At 45.2% G+C, this 14,218-nt stretch overlaps 2 long non-coding RNA genes across 2 annotated transcripts in view; one reads left to right on the top strand and one right to left on the bottom strand.

The window, feature by feature from the left end:
• LOC308478622 overlaps window positions 1–14,218 on the top strand; it is a 253,018-nt gene that overhangs the window by 84,585 nt on the left and 154,215 nt on the right. The window lies entirely within an intron of this gene.
• On the bottom strand, window positions 211–14,194 carry LOC308478628. The gene is made up of 3 exons (XR_013987201.1): window positions 14,165–14,194; window positions 12,195–12,276; window positions 211–286 (listed from the first exon to the last, which is right to left on the bottom strand). It is a non-coding gene; the product is annotated as an uncharacterized lncRNA (long non-coding RNA).

Below are 14,218 nucleotides of genomic sequence, written 5' to 3' on the forward strand. Positions count from 1 at the left end.
ACGGCAGTTGGAAGGTGCCAGGTTAGCAAAGGCTGGTGTGACCATTAACCAAGAGAGCTGCCACCTATGACAAAAAGTTCAAGGCCATTTCAATAAAAGGCCTACACAACATTCACCAAACACTTGGATATTTCCTGTAGAAGACGTTTACTTTCTAATGGTGCGTTCCTAACCATTTCCGTTCAGAAGTAAGTCCCACTGAGTTCACTTGGTAACTGGGGTTGCAGCCTTGGTTGCCATCCTTCCTGCCAGTGCAGTCAAGGTGGCCCTCCATTGTTAATAATGGCTTCCAGTTGAAGAGTTGTGATAGATATAAAGAAAAAGGAGTGGGCATAGAAGGGAAGGGAAGAGGAGCGCAGACAAATTCAGATACCAACTGATATCTTACGTAATCAAACATGAAAGCCGAGCAGCTTATGTTACATTGGAGCTCGGCTGGCCAGTGGAGAAGAAAACAGAAAACAGAAATAAATGCTCATGAGATGTGCCTGAGCGTACGTTTCAGCCTTTCCTTCTGATTATGCCACATGAGAATTAATTTAAGACGGAATTATACTCTTTTGATCTTTGTGCTAATTTGTTTGGTGCATGATCAACTGCTTCTATAAGCAGGCGAGTGGGAACACATGAGAAGGATCAGAGGATAGGAGGGTAACAGCAGCAGACTGTAAGGTCAGCTTTGGAACATTTGCTGCTTCTGTTTGAACGGGCTCCTGCTGTGGCGTATCCAGCCAACAGCTAGAGAGTCCCCTTCTAACATTACGTGGAGGGAAATAGGAACTATCATTTTTTATCAAGTGCATGAGACACCCATAGCATAATGCTAACCAGAAACCTAGCTAAACATTTGGAAAACGTTATTGTCCAAATAACAAAGGTTACTGAATTTTGGGGAAAGCATATTTGGAGATATTGAACAAAATATTGAAGGAGATTCCAAAACTATTTTGGCGCAATTTCTCAAACAAGGATCCATATGTCAAAATAAACACGTTTTCCTGCAGCATGAGCTGCCTTCAGATGATCAGTCTGAATGCACAAAGGGGCACACAGGAATTTGTAGGGCAAGCCCCCTTTCCCTTAATAATACTGCATATACTGGACATGGTCCCTGCCTGATGTGTGCTTGGAGCGGCTGCCTTACTCAGGTTGGGTCTCCAAGACAGGATGGGAACCCTGATTGACTAGCCCTTCCATCTGTGTTGGAAATCCTATGTGCAAATGAGCCACTCGCCTTCTGACTCATGCTGACCACTCATTGGCCAGAGAGTGCACCTGTCATTTAGGGACACTGAGGTACAGTGTTTTCGAGTTGGGTGGGGTTCCTTCTGCCCATTTATGCTTGCCCCTTTGCACATTCAAACTGAGCATCTGAAGAGGACTAGAGCTAAAGGTTTATTGTTTCAGACAACATATACCAGGCATAGGCAAACTCGGCCCTCCAAATGTTTTGAGACTACAACTCCCATCATTCCTAGCTAACAGGACCACTGGTCAAGGATGATGGGAATTGTAGTCTCAAAACATCTGGAGGGCCGAGTTTGCCTATGCCTGACATATACCGTACTGGCCTGAATATAAGCCTCACTTTCCCCCCAAATTCTGACTGTGAAAAGTTAAAGTGTGGCTTATTTGCGACCTTATGGTATGCAGCCAGGAGCGCAGGGCAAACAGCACCAGGAGCGTGGTTAAGCGCTCCGGTTAAGCGCTCTGTGTGTAGTCCCTTGTCCTCTCCCCCAAGGCTGGGAAGGGAGAGAGCGAGGAAGGGGAAAGGCTGCCGGCAACACAGCGCGGCTCTCGCCCCCCGCCCAGGATGCAGCCAGGAGCAACAAGAAATGGAGTGGCTTATATTCGGGTATTTCTCTCTCTCTCCCCCCCCTTCAATTTTAAAGGTGCGGCTTATATTCAGGCCAATACGGTACTACCCAAACATTAACACATACCCCCTGACTTTTCTCAGATGAAAATACAGTGGTACCTCGGGTTAAGTACTTTATTCGTTCCAGAGGTCCGTTCTTAACCTGAAGCACCACTTTAGCTAATGGGGCCTCCCGCTGCCGCCCCACAATTTCTGTTCTCATCCTGAAGCAAAGTTCTTAACCTGAAGCACTATTTCTGGGTTAGCGGAGTCTGTAACCTGAAGCGTATGTAATCTGAAGCGTATGTAACCTGAGGTACCACTGTAGGGACCTTTCTCACCCTCACAACTGACCCTCCTCAACCCCCCCCATTTTTTGCTCCCCACCCCCATAGAACATTTCTTAGCAGAAGAAAGGCAAGTGTCGCAATGGGACACAGCACACACACCCTCCACAATCCTGAGAAAACCCCTTAATCCTCATTATTTTATTCTTTGGTAGATTTATAAAAAGAAAAACATATACCGATAAATTTTAGAAAGGGGCAAGATTAGATGTGTACGCAAAGCTTAAAAAAAACAACAACCAAGACTCCTTGTGCTCCTTAGGCTCCCCATTTCTTTCCGCCCTGGACTGCCTTGCCCTCTACCTGCCCTGGAGAGCCAGTGCTGGGCCTCAGTGGCAGCAACCTCTTCTCCTCTTCTCCCGTTCTCCAGCAGCCGCTACAGTGGGGAGACCATGGAGATAAAACGGGATGCTCCCGCACAGCTACCGCCGCTCAGGACAAGTGCTGGCTCACCCTCTTCCCTGAGCTCAGTGGTGGCAGTGCTGGCAGGGGAAACAGCGACATGCCAGGATCAAATCAGAACCTGGGATGGCTTTCATAATTCCAGGACTGTCCCTGGAAAATTGGGACACTTGGCACGTATGTTAATGTTTTTTTAGAAGTTCAAAAGGATGAACTCTCATCGAAGTCCTTAGTGTTTCAATCAGTTTGTGTCTCATTCAGATGAAGTTGTAGCAGTTAAATAGGAAGGCTTGCTGATGTACGCATGAGATACACTTTCAATTTATGCTGATTACTGGAACGTATAGACCTAAACTGCATGTTGCACACAGATGTGCTTAATAAAACCCTGCCAGCTGCTTCTTTTAGTCAAGGCAACCGAGAAAGGAGTTTTGTAGTAGTGAAGTGCTGATGATTTCATGGAGGGTAAGGCTGTCGGTAGGGACACGGGTGGCGCTGTGGGTTAAACCACAGAGCCTAGGGCTTGCCGATCAGAAGGTCGGCGGTTCGAATTCCCATGACGGGGTGAGCTCCCATTGTTCGGTCCCTGCTCCTGCCAACCTAGCAGTTCGAAAGCACGTCAAAGTGCAAGTAGATAAATAGGTACCGCTCTGGCGGGAAGGTAAACGCCGTTTCCGTGTGCTGCTCTGGTTTGCCAGAAGCGGCTTAGTCATGGTGGCCACATGACCCGGAAGCTGTACGCTAGCTCCCTCGGCCAGTAAAGCGAGATGAGTGCCACAACCCCAGAGTCAGTCACGACTGGACCTAATGGTCAGGGTTCCCTTTACCTTTAAGGCTGTCGATGGTTTCCAGCCTAAGGTTACCAGACGTCCCCGTTTCCTGGGGACAGTCCCTGTATTTACAAATCAGTCCCCATGATAAAATCCATCTATTTAGTAGGAAGTTGAAAAGTGTCCCCGGATTCATTGAAAAAAATATGGTAACCTTATTCTAGCCAATATGGCCCGGCTCTGCCTCCTCAATCAGAGGCAGCAGTGCTTTTGGATACCAGTTACTCAAAACAGCAGGAGGTGAGAGGGCTCTTGCATGTGGCTCCTGCTAGCAGATTTCCCACAGGCATCCAATTGGCCAGTGTGAGAACAGCATGCTGGACTACATGGCCCATTGGCCTGCTGGATCAGGCTCTTATGTTCTTACAAGGATGGGCCTTCCTCTTCCCCCTGCCTTTCTGTTGCAATGTCCTTTTACAGAGCTTCTCCCTGCACCCACTCCATGCCGGGTGTTTCAGATCTGTGCTCATTGGATGGATTTTGTTCGTTTAGTTAGCATTACGTTTATATTAGAAGCCATTCATTGCAAGCAGTGAACACCTTTCCCTCCTCAAGGAACTCCAGGTGGTATACAGATTGCTCTTCCTCCCCATTTTATCGCCACAACAACCCTGTGTAGTAGGTTAGGCTGAAACAGAGAGTGTCTGGGCTGTGGTCACCTACCGTGCTTTATGGTTGAGTTGGGATTATGTTGAATCATATTCTGCAGAAGAGAGGGCCGGGGTCAAATTGCAGTAGGGATGTGACAATTGGGAAAAGGTCAGTGCCCTGATGAGGTTGGAAATCGCCCCAACCCTGGTCATCAGATAGTTTGACCAGTAGGAAGGAGGTGATAAGCCAGGCTTCCTCAACCTCGGCCCTCCAGATGTTTTTGGCCTACAACTCCCATGATCCCTAGCTAGCAGGACCAGTGGTCAGGGATGATGGGAATTCTAGTCTCAAAATATCTGGAGGGCCAAGGTTGAGGAAGCCTGTATAAGCCCCCTCCTCCACTGGTCTACATACTTTCATACACACATATATATACCTCTATATATATACCTCTCCTCTCTCTCTCTCTCAATCCATTTCGGTTAAAAAGAACCCAGATTAAGGAAGGAACGATGATGTGAACTGATTGTAAACACTGCAAAATAATGTGATAAATACTTGTGAGCACTAAAGGGTAGATGGAAGGTTACTGCCTGAGATTTAGCCTGCTGCTTTCTGAATCTGCTGTTGCCTTAAGGTGTGGTTCCCTTATCTCTGAACTCCACCATGCCTTTAACATCCAATGGATACAGATTTTCAAGTCAGTATTTTTCTCTTGTATTATTAACTCTTCAGTAGGAAGTGAGTTTGTCATGTGTGACAGTTATGGGGTGATGAGAAGCAGATTTTGGAGGTACCTATTCCTTAGTAATGTACTGGTCACCTTGGAACAGATGGTTTCTCTCCTGCGGTTCTCCTCAGACGTGTATTTGGCTGATCTTTATGAGTACCCAAAGGATCATCCCAACCTTTAAATGTTTTTAAATCCTCTCCCACCCTAACCCCCCTCCATCATAATCCTAAATGTAGCGCAACCTCCTGGCTTATAAAACAAAAAGACCTCATCAAGACAGGGGTGAGCAGAAGGTAGATCAGAATCTACTGGAATGTCTCTGACTGATTTGCAGCAGATCACCTGAGATTTCTGACTGACCAGTTGTTTAGCAATTGCAAACACCTACTTCCCCCCTCTCCCACCACACCCCCCAACATTAGGATGCTGAAATAAAGAAAGCCTTGGGAATAACCAGGAAAATGGCTAAGAATGTTCACAGATAATTATGCAAAGTGACCTTTTTTCTAGAGGGGTTAGGAAAAGAAAAATATCAACAATTTTCTCTGAAACGTTCTGAGAAATTTGGTTTCAGCTCTAAATGGAAATGTTTTCAGGCCTTTACAGTTCCCTAGTACCCCAATACCCCTAAGAGATTAGACCGTGTTATTATCAAAATATAGAACTGCACTCATCTTAATTATAGCGTACAGAAGGAACCATGGTGCATAATGCCAAGAGGGCATATTGTTTTTACAATCAAGGTTGTTACAAAAGCAGCTAAATTGGTCTCTCTCCCCCACCCTGCCTTCAAGAAGTGATACAAGGTGTTTTTAGCCAGGGAATCACACGAACCTGCAACTTTATATTTTCTTAAGCTTGAACGAAACATGACCTATTCCTCCCCCCCCCCGTATTTCTGTTAATCCCAAACCAGAACAGATCAATATATATGTAAAAAGAAACAAACAGCTTGATTAATCACTTATCAGCCAGTTTAGGTTGCACAGTTCTAGTTGACTGGGAGGTCTTGTGCAACAAACCTGTTTTCCCCATTGAATATCAGACCTTTCTGTGATATGGAAAGCGATGGAAAAAATGCCCTGGAAAGTGTGGGATGGAACATTGTCTAATGTCAGGGCACCAGCCAATAATAAATCACATGGAGTAAGTGAAGTTAACTCTTTATTTGAAGAAATAAGGAAGACCTGCTCAGGGGTGCCTGGCCTAATGAGTAAGGCAACTCTTCTCGTGGGTCTTGTCCCTATGAGGCAGTTGTGGAGGCTGAAAGTCCCCGCCTTCCCACAGCAGCCTAAATCTCCTACTCCCACAGGTCCTTCCCAAGCAATCTGATACTCCACCAACATGCCTGTCTCTGCACCTCCCTCTTCATACCTCTACAGGTCCTGGGAGCCTAGGGTGGAGGAAGGCTTATTGCAGCAGAAAGAGGAGACTCTCTGGCTTCTTCATCAGCCTGATTCCTGCTTCGGATTCTGATTTGGGACTTTCCTCTGTCACATATTCTCACAGCTCACTAAACCTTGTTACCTCTTCAGCTTCCAACACCTCCTCCTCCCAAGCTTCCCCCTCTTCTTCCTCTGACCACTTCCTCTGACAGTCCCACCACCAATTCCCAGGCTCTGAACCATCTTCCTTTGGGGGTTCCCTAGCTAGTGCCTCCCACTCTTCCTGTGTCCAGCCAGTCCATGACATCTAATCTCTCTGTAAACACACCAGGATGAATGTTTAGTAGACAGGTATTGTACATGAGCTGGAGGTGGGGGTTGCACCAGGTAGTCGTGTATGCCCATTACAGATCCTCCAACTGTCCCTATTTTCCAGGGACATCCCTAGTTTAGAGAAGCCGTCCCAGTTTCTGATTTGATCTTGGAATCACTTTTCCTTAGGATACCCCTATTTTCATTGGAGAAATGTTGGAGGGTATGGAATTATCTGGCCATACCCGAGCCATCTGAAGGCAATCCTCTATAGGGAATTTTTTAAAAAAATGTTTAATGTGAGAGCCAGTGTGGTAGGGTGGTGAAGAGCGGTGGACTCGTAATCTGGTGAACTGGGTTCGATTCCCCGCTCTTCCACATGCAGCTGCTGGGTGACCTTGGGCTACTCACACTTCTCTGAAGTCTCTCAGCCTCATTCACCTCACAGAGTGTTTGTTGTGGGGGAGGAAGGGAAAGGAGATTGTGAGCCGCTTTGAGACTCCTTAGGGTAGTGATAAAGCGGGATATCATATCCAAACTCTTCTTCTTATTATTATGTTTTTATATATGTTGAAAGTTGCCTGGAGTGGCTTGGGAAACCCAGGAAGATGTGTGGGGTATAAATGGTAAAATTATCATGATGGAATGGGACGTCCCTATGTTCATCGGAGATATGTTGGAGGGTATGCCATCAGCTCCTCACCCTGGGATCTGTGTGTATAGCTGTTTGTGTGAAAGTTGCCCTCTCTGCAGGCCCTGTGCTGGATACAGAGGTGCCTGGTGGAATGGCTGCTCAACATGACAGCAGAGCCCTGGGACTTCTTGGCACAGCCTCCTCTCCTGTTGCTTTTACTCATAATGCCCAAGTACATAAGAACAAGAAAGACCCTGCTGGAGCAGGCCAAAGACCCATATCATTCAGCATCCTGTTTTCATGGTGTCCAACAAGAAACAGGCCTATGGGAAGCCCATCAAGCACAGCACTGTTGTCACAGTGGACAAGCAGATGATGTCTATGGAAAGCCTGTAAGCAGGACCTGGGAGCAACAACCTTCTCCCTACCTGTGATTCCCTGCAACTAGTATTCAGAAGAATACTGCCTCCAGCAGTGGAGGCATAACATGTATTGAGCCAGGGAGAATTCGTTACCCATTCGGTTTGCCTAGGCTTCTTTACTGCGCCCTCTTCAAGCATGGAAGAAACTTCCAAGCAGTTCAAAAGCTTCTCTTCTGACAAGTTTAAAATAAATCCCACCATTGTGTCTGTGCAGCTAAAACTCCATTTTCCAGCTGCATCCCCTTTTTTACACCCAGAATGTTGTCAAGTCTCTGGTACGACTGCGAACAAATCAGGCTACTAAAAACCTCTTGTTGTGACATCATATACATAAAAAGGGTATTCCCATGAGTGCAATGCTGTTTGTGAATGAGGCCTGAGAATTCAACTCTTCCCATAGCTTTAACTCAATTTTTAATGGCGACTCGTAGCTATCTAGAGATAACGGCTTGGCTTTCATAGAGAAGTTTTCACAGATACATTAATCAGGCTTTGGATTTTCCAGAATCTACTAAAATCTTTATTGCTACTTAGTCACACATTCACCCAGCCAACACTCGCCGCCAGTTGAAGCCAAACTTCACTCATCATTGTCTGTGATTTAGCTAACATCTTCTACAGCTATGTACTAAATGTAAGTTCAGCAGCACTTAGATTTTGCGATGCATTACATCTAATTTCTCAAGTAATTAATTTGTTAGGTAGCTTAATGAAACCCAGACGCTATAACTGCGACATGATTTCAGACATCATTTAAAAAGGTGAAAGACTCATGGGTATCATACCGGCCCATGGCAGACATACCACTGGCTCCCTGGGAAACAATGGTTTGCAAACTGGGAGCCAGCCTTTTCTTAATCTCTGGGGTGTTCTCCCTCCTTTCTGAGCATTAAACGTGGTTTCACATTACACTTGCACCCAAACAAGCCATGGTTAGCACAAACCAAGTGCGCTGTGACCATGGTTTGCAAACACTTTGAAGACTGTGATTACCATCTGTGGTTTTTGAGGGGATTATTGTTTGTCGGTTATGATTTGCATCAGTACACATAAGATGCAAACCATGGTTAATCTGAGAAAAGGAAAGAAGGGGAATTACTTCCTGTGTCTGAGTGGGCTAAGAAGGGAGTACCCAACCTCTTTGGGAGAAAAGGTATCTCATGTGGCAGTTGCTGCCAGAGCAAGTGAAGTATTTTTGCCTATTCTTATTGAAACAAAGTCTGCTATTGAGGAAGTTAGGTGCTGCGTTGCTGCACAGCAATAGAAGCAGATTTCTCCTTAAAACTATGGGTCAGTGAAAGGGGTAAAGCAAGTGTTTGAAGGGTTTTCCTTGTGTCACTTTATGTATGTGTTGATTGGCCTCTGGGGAAAGGAAATGTGTTGATTGGCCACTGGGGAAAGGAAATCCAATCTCTTAATCTGTAATTCTGACAACAAAAGTGGAACAGGAATACATACACTGGATAATATATTAATTGGCCCCCCTTTCTTAGACCTACATGCCTAGGGCTGGCAGCTACGAGTCTACTGTACTATAAAATGGCACTGGGTTGGCTCTCCTGTTATACATTTTTATGAAGTGGGGCTCCACTGTTCTCCAGATGTATGGCCAAACTAGTTATGTATCACAGTCATGAGTTTGTTACACACAGGCTGTATACACACTGTACATTTAAAGCACATTTGAATCCCCCCCCCCCAAAAAAGAATTATGGATATTATAGTTTCTTAAGGGTTGTGTAATGAGTATGGGTTGCTCGTGCGTAAGTTGCCGCCTCTCCTGGCTATGTTGCCTTGTTTAAACCTTTCTGTCTGGACAGCCCTTCACTTCGTGGCTGCCTCAGTCGCTAGCAGAATCCGCCAGTGGGCGTTTCTTAAACCTTTTCCAACATAAAAGTTGTTTGACGCCAAGTCTCCTCCTACTCTCCCTGTGCGGAAGCCTTCTGCGCAGGGAGGGCGTGGGTAGCGGAGGACCCGTGCTCTCCCCGCTGGTGTCCGGCGAAGAGTCCTGGAGCCCTCTCGCCGATTCCCCCATCTGCCCCCCTTTATCCCTGGTGTTGCGCTTATTTGCTTCCCCATCTGCTGAGCTGCCTCTCTCCCTGCTGGGCCCTTCTCCAGCATCATTTGAGAGCCTCCCCTCCGCCTCTAGGTCCGATGTCAGTTCCCTGACAGGTTGCTAGGAACTGTAATTTTGTGAGGGGTAAACTACAGTATCCAGAATTCTTTGAGGAGAAGAATGTGCTTTAATGAAAAGTTGTACACACAGCCTCATAGTTGCTCCAATCACATATAACGTAGAGGAACGGAGGTCTCCTTTTTACACAAAATATGAGCCCAGAGGAGAGGGGCTTGAAATCTTCCCCCTTTCCCTGTGTTACCTTGTGCTTTAGTAGCTCTGAAGCACTTAGCCCTCAAAAGTGAACCAAGCATGGGGGGGAAATCACTTATTTTAAAAAATCATTTATTATTATATTTATGTCTCATTTCCACTGTCACTGGAGCTCTAGATGGTGTACATCATTGTTCCTATCCCTATCTAATCCTCACAATAACCCTGTGAGATAGGTTAGGCTGAGAGACCATGACTGGCCCAAGGTGAGCTTCCTGAGCAGGAATTTGAACCCTGGTCTCCCAGGTCCTAGACCTTCGATCTAACCACTTCACTGCAATGCAGTGTTGTGTAGTGCTAGGTAGGGTGGGGTGGGTTGTGAACAATTTTCCTTCTCCTCTGTAACAAAACTCTATTTAGTATAGCCCAGAGTTATGTTTCTGGGTCCACCAGCTTTACAGTGGTACCTCGGGTTACATATGCTTCAGGTTACATACGCTTCAGGTTACAGACTCCGCTAACCCAGAAATAGTACCTCAGGTTAAGAACTTTGCTTCAGGATGAGAACAGAAATCGTGTGGCGGTGTCGTGTCAGCAGCGGAAGGCCCCAGTAGCTAAAGTGGTGCTTCAGGTTAAGAACAGTTTCAGGTTAAGAACGGACCTCCGGAACGAATTAAGTACTTAACCCAAGGTACCACTGTATAGGTGTTTGTGAACAAGACAAACTGCATGTTCAATATACCTCTGTGATTGCCCTGTAAGGTAAAGGGTAAAGGGGACCCCTGACCATTAGGTCCAGTCGTGACCGACTCTGGAGTTCATCTCGCTTTATTGGCTGAGGGAGCCGGCGTACAGCTTCCAGGTCATGTGGCCAGCATGACTAAGCCACTCCTGGCGAACCAGAGCAGCGCAAAGAAATGCCGTTTACCTTCCTGCCAGTGCGGTACCTATTTATCTACTTGCACTTTGACGTGCTTTCGAACTGCTAGGTTGGCAGGAGCAGGGACCGAGCAACGGGAGCTCACCCTGTCGCGGGGATTTGAACCGCCGACCTTCTGATCGGCAAGTCCTAGGCTCTGCAGTTTAACCCACAGCGCCACCTGCGTCCCTGTAGTTTGATCCAAAGAAAGCCTGTGGTGGGGAAAACAGAACTCTTGCCAGACCAGCAGTTTGAAACTCACTTGGTAACTTAATAGGAGGAGGTGTTTTGATCATTAGCTGCTACTGCTGTGCAACGTAGCCAGATAGGGCTTCCATTAATTACACGTGAAGTCATCTCTGGCAAACTTACAGCAGGGGATGGGGGCTTGCTCAAAACTAGTAATGAAAGAGCCAGATTCTTATGGGATAGCAAAAATAGGCTGATGGTTTTGCAGCATCACTAGCATAAAAGAAACTGATCCTTTTGAGACATGCAAGAAACATGGATTTTGTTAACAGATAAAGGGATTTGTCAAACAGACAGAAGTGTACCTACCTATTGGCTCCTTTCGTTTCTGTTCAATTGTTAGGTGGATTTTCACTATCCATCAAGTGCTTTTCTTCTTACTAACCTTGATTATTTTTAGTCCAACTACATCCCATGCAGTTTATTTCTGATTTAAAGCCTGTCCATTCCAACTCTGGGTCAATGGTTTCTCGACTGTCTTTGGTTAACAATGGAATTCCAGCTAGCCAGCCAAAATGAAAGCAATGACTTCAGGGACTGGCTCCACTTTCAAAGTGAAGCGCTGAGATAGGAATGTATGTCAGAGATAAGGAACTAAATGGAAACAATTAACATTGGCGTGAAAACGGATGTATGGAAGCAATTACCAAATGAATTGCAAAGAGATCTGTAAGACTCCAGACAGACAGGACTGCGTGTGCTCCTTGTGTCTGTAAAATTTGCCTTGCAAGCAAGGAATCCAGCATCTGAGGTCCTGAGAATCTGTTTTTATATTGTCAGAGACATGTGCTTTGCAAAAATGTGTATATCAGGGGAAATTCCATGCAAAAAAGGGTATACCAGGAAGAATTTTGCACTGTAATGCTGAAGAATTTTCATATGGCAAGCTGATGTGGAAATGTGAAGAGCTGAACTGAAGGTTGGAAAAATGAAAAACCAAGAGAAGCTAACACTGTCCTATTTGCACACCCTTACCTGCAGGTTTAAAAAAAGGCTAGTTCCACAGGATACATTTGTTAGCTCCATTTAGCTTGGATAGTCTGTAGAACAAACATTGCTAGCAGTTGGAACAGAGGACATTAAGAGTGCATTTACTTACTTTTTCTTTATAAGAAAAGTGAAAAATCAATATGCCATTCCTGGCATTTTAAACTCTTTCTAAGTGACCTTTTAGTGACCTCACCTGCTTTTCCTTTCTTCCCAAAAGGCACCATTTCTCAAAAACATCTGCTTAGACCCCAAGGCTATTTTCTTCTACTCTTCAACTAGAAAGAAGGGCGGAAAAAGCAAACAGAGGAAGCAATTTTAATATAGATGCAATATGTTACTAAGGACTGCATCAGAATTTTCTCCTTCTGGAGGAGTGAGTCAGGAACAGCCTTGGAAAAGCCTGCCAATAGGCACACTTAAACAAGTAATGTTTTAGGCCTTAATACATTAGAATAAACAAGGGAAGATGTTCAATAACACGAAGGGAACGCTTGTGCTGCTCTGAATAAGGCTGCCACCAACATTGACAAGGATTTTATTTGTATTTGTCCATTTATTAAAAAGAAAATTAGTAGATGGCCTATCTATAAAAATATCCAAGTGGTGAACAAAATGTAGAAATACAAAACAGTTACATGAAAACCATCATAGGTAAAGGTAAAGGTAAAGGGCCCCTGACCATTAGGTCCAGTCATGCCCGACTCAGGGGTTGCGGCGCTCATCTCGCTTTATTGGCCAAGGGAGCCGGCGTGCAGCTTTTGGGTCATGTGGCTAGTATGACTAAGCTGCTTCTGGTGAGCCAGAGCAGCGCACGGAAACACCGTTTACCTTCCCGCCGGAGCGGTACCTATTTATCTACTTGCACTTTGACATGCTTTCGAACTCCTAGGTTGGCAGGAACAGGGACCGAGCAACGGGCGCTCACCCCGTCACGGGGATTCAAACCACCGACCTTCTGATCGGCAAGTCCTAGGCTCTGTGGTTTAACCCACAGCACCACCCGCGTCCATCATAAAACAGCACTAAACTACAAGTAAGATTGCATCCTATAACAGGGAGTGGTGGAGCTACCCTCCTAAAACTGGTGCTGCTGCTTTGCACCTGGGACAGTGTAGCAGAGGGGCAGAATGGCAGCAAGGTCAGGGCTGTGTGGGTGTGCTGGCAGAACCAATCCAACCCTCCCACCAGTGCTCTAATGGAGCCCCAACCTTACTGTCAATCTGCCCTGTCCAGTTATATAGCAGTGATGCTGGGGTTGGGAGGATAGCTGCGCAGTACTGCCACACTGCATCAGTCACTCCTGTGTTTAACAGTGTGAGCCACAGGCAAAACTAATAACAGTTCAGTTGACAAAAGTCTAATGAAATAGAAAAGTCTTCAGTAGGTTTCTAAAAGAGAAAATAGAAGGCAGTTGTCTTGTCCCTGCATCCAAGTTCCACTAAGCTGCTGCAATCACATTGAAGACCTTATCATAGGGAGTGGCAAATATGGCAGTTAAAATTTCTTTCAGTTTTTCATTTGTCCAGTCCTTAAGTCTCCACATTTCTTCATAGGTTTGTCATTGTCATCATCATCATCATTTTATAAAACATGCTCATAAAAATCATCAGCATTTTAGTGCAATTTTTTCCTGATAGTTTTTGTGTGTGTACAATTGTGCCTGAAAGACACATTTTTGCAAGCAATATCCTCATAATGCATTTAATACTGTATTTTCATTAATACATTTATTTTATGCACGTTCTTGCTTAATAAATACATTTTTGTTCACATTTATTTAGTTGGAGACCTGCATTACAAAATTTGGAGAACTGCAAAATTTGAAAAGTAGATGGGTTGTAATTCACATATTTTGTTGGAAAATGTGAATTACGTAGAGGGAAAAGGAAATGCAAGGGCCCCTATTTTTCACCTGAAATTGAAATTTCATGCTTCCCCCACTCTCCCTGAGAAAAGTGCAAGCTGTAAGTGGATTTGGAATATGTTTAGGCACATAGGTCCAGTTGTGGGCGAGGTAGACTTGGTCCAGTCAAATCCCTCTGCAGCCACTTAACTAACTAGGTGACCCTGAGCCAGTTAATGTCAACCTATCCTAGTTTAGTTTTTGTATTATGGTCAAAGGAAAAATATGTTTAAAGGAAAATGCCATCCATCTATTCTCACATTTGGATGTTGCCCTTCTTCCTCAGAGCTGTTGGTGGCAAGGGGAAAAAAATA

The sequence above is a fragment of the Podarcis pityusensis genome (genome assembly GCF_964106645.2).
Source record: "Podarcis pityusensis genome assembly, chromosome: 5".
Lineage (NCBI taxonomy): Eukaryota > Metazoa > Chordata > Lepidosauria > Squamata > Lacertidae > Podarcis > Podarcis pityusensis.